General features: G+C 47.6%; 1 pseudogene; it reads left to right on the top strand.

The window, feature by feature from the left end:
• The first annotated feature begins 4,043 nt into the window (after positions 1-4,043).
• LOC146805097 (5-hydroxytryptamine receptor 2A pseudogene) lies at positions 4,044-4,463 on the top strand (annotated as a pseudogene).
• The last annotated feature ends 1,600 nt before the right edge of the window (positions 4,464-6,063 follow it).

The raw sequence follows: 6,063 nt of genomic DNA, 5'->3' as shown, positions 1-6,063 counted from the left end.
TTCTGAACCAATACAAAACATGCTTCTAAAAAAATACACATACAGCCTACTTTTTACTGTAAAAAGATTTGAATCAGCCAATGTGTTCTTTTTATGTTGATAAAATATCTATGCCTCCATTTTACAACTGTCTTTCATTTCATATTGCCTTTCTACTGAAAGACACCTCCTGAGTGCATCCAGATCTCCTTGGAAGATGTTCACAGTGTGGATTGTAGGTCACAGCTATGTCTTCTGGAGTGAAAAGTATGCAGAAAAAAAAGGTATGGTGAGAGACCTTGCTTTGCCAAATGTAGACATTAAATGGATTGGTCAGAGAGGGTTAAAGTGGCACCAATTAATGCCTTTGGTGAAAACCTTTCTACATCTCCCACAGCCTAACCTTATTATTGTGCACTGTGGTGGTAATGACCTAGGCACTTTAACTGGGGTAGGTCTGGAAATGCTTATTAAGGACACCTTTGTGCAATTGATGGCGCTTTTTCCACAAACTGCCTTTGTATATTCTAATATATGCCAAAGGCAAAAGTGGAACTGGTCCAACCAATTTTGTCCACAGATTGACAAAGCAAGGAAGCACGTCAACAAATCTATTTCTGCTTTCCTCAGAGACTATGGTATGGGTTCTATATACCACAACAACTTGCGTTACAACATGCAAGACATTTATAGAGGAGATGGTGTACACTTCACTGAAGGCAACAGAGTCTTCCTCTTGAACTTAAGACTCTGCATCGGTACTTACTTGTAGGTACCAAAAAAACACACAATGAACACAGGGGCTCTTTTTAGAGCCACCTTATATCTAAACACTTAAATGCGATTTTTTATTCTTTTTTTAAAAAGTTTTTTTTCGGGTGCGTGCTGGGTGCGCGCACTCGGCGATATTTACAAGGTCCTCCTGTGACCCCCTGACAATGCCTAGTGGGTCAATATCTCCCCACTCTGCCCCCTTTACACGTTCTCCCCCTTTGTTTCTCACCCCCTCTAAATGCGAGAGACAAAATGGCGGCCGCCGCTTCCTGATTTCCACTGATTCGAATGTTTACTTACTTCTAACAACCAATCAGAAGTGCGCTCGTGCAGATATATATATTGATTTAAATGCTTTTTTCTCTAGAAATACTGAACAGATTTACACCAAACCTGCAAAAGGCACTTCATGGACCTTTTAGCTACCTCTCTGCCAAATTTCACATAATTATGTTAAGCCGTTCAGGCTGTAGCTGCGACTAAAGTCCCTATGGAAAAAATCCATGGGGAAAACGTGTTTTGGGACCCCCCCTTTTTCTCAGCCCCCGCTTGACGAATCACCCCGAGACTTCCAGGGTAGGAGCTGAGCGGAGCGCCCCATTAGTTTTGAAAATTTCGCGAGGATTCGGCAACCGGCGCCAAAGTTATTCAAAATAGAATTTTGAGATTTCCTATGGAAACTCGGTCCTAACTATAACTATCTACTGGCGACCGCCAGTAGATAATGAATGCTGATTGTACTGCTGGTCGGAATATAGATTGGAAAGTCTGCCTGAGAGTGCTTCTTCACTAGGGGCAACTCTTTGTTTTTCGTGTAATACGGCTAGTCCAGCCGTGAAGGATCACCACCGCAGATCCCAGCGGGTCCGGAATGACTATAATAAAGTGTCATTTTGGGATCGGCTGACTCTGCTAATTTACAGCACTTCAACAAACAGAACATGGGATTAGCCCACTTGAGGGTAATGGATTTTAACTGTATATAGTGAAAGCGCTGGCAGACCCACTGGGGTATTACACATTTGGAAAAACTACCTGTACCACGATGCATTGGGTGAACTCATTGGGGGCTCAGGAGGGCAGAACTATATTTAAATGGTAAACAGGTGGCTACAATGATGGTGGTGCTTTGCTTTTTGCTTTGACCTGTTATCAAGGACATGCATCCGAAACGCTTTAGGCCTCATCTTTTCAACCCGTGAAGTTGCTGATTGTGCTGCGGGTCGAAATAAAGATTTGAAATCTGCCCAAGAGTGCTTCTTCGCTACGGGCATCTCTTTGTTTTTCATATATAGATATACACACACACAATACAACACACCTATTATTATGAGGGCCGACTAATGACCGTAATGAAGTGTGTGATTACTATTCTATCTTCACACACGATTTGATAGTAGAGAAGGTCGTAAAGCGGACCAGGACAAATCTAACTGCCTTTTTAGTTTTTTGATACACTCGCTCGAAAGCACCTAAGCACACTGCTGCGACCGGTCCTCGCAATGCACCAGTCCTCACAAAGATAGAGTTATCAGGTTCTGACAAGGTTAGCCCATGCTGTGAGGACCGAGACAGTCCCCACAGGGTGGAGTACACACACACACACACACGTACACACACACACCCCTCTTGGTCAATAAGATTCAAGGGCTGAGCTTCCGATTTCCCAACAATCATGCTGGGATGTCTTGTTAAAACACATTATATAAGAAGCATGCCATGAGGGGGGGCTCAAGGGTTAGTGGAAAAAGAGAGGAGGGCAGACAGTTAGGGGCAATTAAAACACAACATTTTCCCAACTAATAAAAATGTGTAAGGCCTTCGAAACAGAGAGGATTGTGTGTGTGTGTGTGTGTGTGAGTTTGTCAGTGTGAACATATAAAATTCCAAGGTGAAATCCGACTGACACTTCACACTACCCGACTGAAAACTTGTACTTAACTATTTACAAAGAATTAACATTTTTAGGAGGGTGTAACACCCCATCCCCCATGAAGCTACGCCTCTGCACACAGACACCCATGCGCACACATATATGTAGAGTTTCTGCAAAATGAAGCCAGAGATGTAGCACTGGATGCGCCCACCGCGCATGCCATGTGTGGTTGTGGATCTGACACACTGAGCCGGGTAGTCAGCAGGAATGACCTGGTTGTTGATATCAGGGCTGTTTTGGAGCGCACGCTCTGGATCCGTGTGTTCCTTTACTCCTCTGCCTGCGAGTGATGCATCTAGTTGTTCAAACTGGTGCTGACATTTCCAGAGTGCACTGTGTGCAGACAGAGCGCCGGCCGCTGGCAGAGCCCTGGGTCGGGAATGTCAGAGAGAGGGAAAGCGGACCTGGAGGGTGGCGTGGGCAGGCTGCGCGAACCTGCATACTTCTGAAGTCTGCAAAACTGTGACCGTGGGTTTTCGTGCATCATGGAAGAGTGGGGGAGCGGAGCAGCCTTGACGCGTGCACCTGCACTCAGGCATCAACGGCATCAGATGTTATGGATGGATATGCACCCGAGTGCAGCGATCTGCACAATCTGGGGCACTAGGAAAAACGTGTCCTAGTGGTACATGCTGGCTGTCGCTCGTGTGTGTGACCACTCATTGCTCTTCCATCATTCTGCTGCGGGTCTGTGCAAAGAGAGCTCCGCCACCGAAGAGAAAACTCGGCAAGAGAAGTTACCTGGCATCTGTCTGGGGGCGAGTTGCAGGCGGGCGGGGTGAGACGCCTGTCAGAGAGAAGCGGTGTTCGGCAGTGGCAACCCCAGCCTCCCCTGTGAGCCGAGGACGCCCTGCGCCTGCCACCATGGGAGAAACACACTGGATGGATGCTTTTATCAGCATTTCCCAGAAAAGTGAGGGGCAGAGTCGGGAGAAACAGAGAGCAGGACGCCCGGCGCGTAATGCTTATTTGGACTTGCGTTGTTGCTGTTAGTTGTGGGCGAGGACGTGTGGGTACCATCGAATTTTAACGCGCAATTTTAGAGGCGCAAGTTCAAGATTGTGTTTCTCGTGACTGGTTTTTTGTATTTTGCAAACTGGATAAAAGTCGCCACCCTTGGTCGTTAAATAGACTGGGGAACCACAGGAGGGCTATGGAGTGCTTGTGTGCCCCCATTTTATGTGCAAGTTGCTTCTGATAGCGCAACGGTGTCCGCTCAATAGGGAGCTTCTGGCTGACACCCATTCCGATGCCTGCCTGGTACCGCTCCGGGGGTCACTGAACCCAAATGTTGGAGGAAAGTAAAACCTTGATGTTTTTTCACATCATCTCCTCGCAGAGCTCGGGCTTAGCCATGGACATTGTGTGCACAGAAAACTTTGGGAACCTGAGCATGAGCTCTCTCATCCAGCTGTGCCAGGACGGCCGGGGGCTCTATGAGAAGGAGGCGGGCACCAGCCAGGGCACGGCGGCCGAGCTGCTCAACTGGACCGCGGGGCCCCGGAACCTCAGCAACCTGACCTCTGAGGGCAGGCTGCCCGCTCCCGACAAGAACTGGCTGGCCCTGCTGACGGCGCTGGTCATCGTGCTGACCATTGCTGGCAACATCCTGGTGATCATGGCCGTGCTCTTGGAGAAGAAGCTCCAGAACACCGCCAACTACTTCCTGATGTCCCTGGCCATCACGGACATGCTGCTGGTGTTCCTGGTCATGCGGCCCTCCATGCTGAACATCCTCTATGGTGAGTTTGTCCCTATTCGTGCAGCTATGTGATCCTGGGCAAAACATGCATGCCTATGTGTTCTAATACCTGCAGATATATGGGGAGGGGGGACCCTAGAGGATGTTAGTTCCTAGTGTGGATGCTAGACGCCCTCTACAGGGATTGACCCCGCCTGGGCAATTTCATGCTTCACTAAACATTGTGATCTTGGCCGATTCACTAAATATACGTCCACCTCCGTTCTGAATACCTGCAGGCGATTGGGAAGATCTGGAGGTCGCTCAGTTCCCAGTGTGGATGCTAAACATCCCCTTCATTGAGCGACAGCTGAAACGTTCACCCTTTAACTAAAAGCTGTCATTCTTGGCAAATGAATTGCAGGCGATTTGGGTGGGGCTGAGGGGGATAGAGGATGATGAGCATAGAGGAGGATTAGTTTGCACTGTGGATGCTGATCATCATCTACATTTAGTCACCCAGTTTGAGACCTTGCCCGCTTAACCAAACTGTGTGATCGTAGGCGAATCAGCTACAACAGTCGCCTAACAATACACTTGTACGCAGGGTGGGTTTTAAAAGGCAGCAACGGGAAGGCCTATTCCAACCTTCCTCACTGGTACGAAAGACCTTGGAAAAAGGAGGACACAAAGTGATTGTCACTCGTCTCAGAAGCTCACCTGGAGGAGGGCGATGCTGCAGTGATAGTCCTTGCAGCAGTGCGCTCCAACTGAGTTACTCCTTTCCCCTCAAACAGCATTTCCCAGTGATCAGTGTGCATTTAGGAGGACTATATAAAAAAAGTGACGTTTCCAATCTTAATTGGCGCACGACTTCAAGCTATTTATTGTATTTTGACCGATGGGTCATGCTTAGTGCAAAGGTGAGCGCACGGGAACGCCTGCACTTTTGGACGCCCCTTTGACATTACGTCGTGACCAATATTCTGATTTAACAAAAGGGTGTGCTCCCGATGCTTTTTTAGCAAAGGCGCACGTCCATTTATATATGTACGTATACATTTAATTTCAATATGCCCAGGTTCACATAATGTCCAAACATAGCAACGGCATGAATTAATTTCACTCCTTCTAAGCCAAAAGGTATTTTCCCGGTGCAGCCAATAGGGAGGTATCCTGAAACTAACAGGCAACTTGTTCAAGCCCAGAACTTGACACAATACTGGGTATTCTGTGAGGCCCTAACTTGTCCTTATGTCACTATACATTAAATAAGGACAATGCAGAAATAACCCATCCCTGGCTGTACTATATTTCATAAACATAATTATTGCATGTGTTTTGTTGCTGTTCGTGTAGTGTGTTGAAAGCGTGATGTTTCTTGCAGCCGGTTTGTACCTGCAGGCTATGTTCACACTCCGATATGCTGTGGTAAATAAATGCCCTCTCTCCGCCCTATCACGTCATGTCAGGAGCCGTCAGTTCTTTCATCGGAGCTGCGAAGCGCCTCTCTTGCAGCGCTATGATTGTCATGCACGTGGAAGCTGCGCACTGAACAGACCAGCAAACAACACACTAATGTCTGCCCCCAAATATCCTGGACTGGAGGTGGGGAGACAACCTCTACTGGGTTTATCTTCAGGCAAGACAGCTAGAAACAAGCATGGCTCCTGGTCTGCATTTAAGATAAGTA

This window comes from Triturus cristatus, chromosome 8, assembly GCF_964204655.1.
Source record: "Triturus cristatus chromosome 8, aTriCri1.1, whole genome shotgun sequence".
Taxonomy (NCBI): domain Eukaryota; kingdom Metazoa; phylum Chordata; class Amphibia; order Caudata; family Salamandridae; genus Triturus; species Triturus cristatus.
This window is presented reverse-complemented; position numbering and strand designations above follow the sequence as displayed.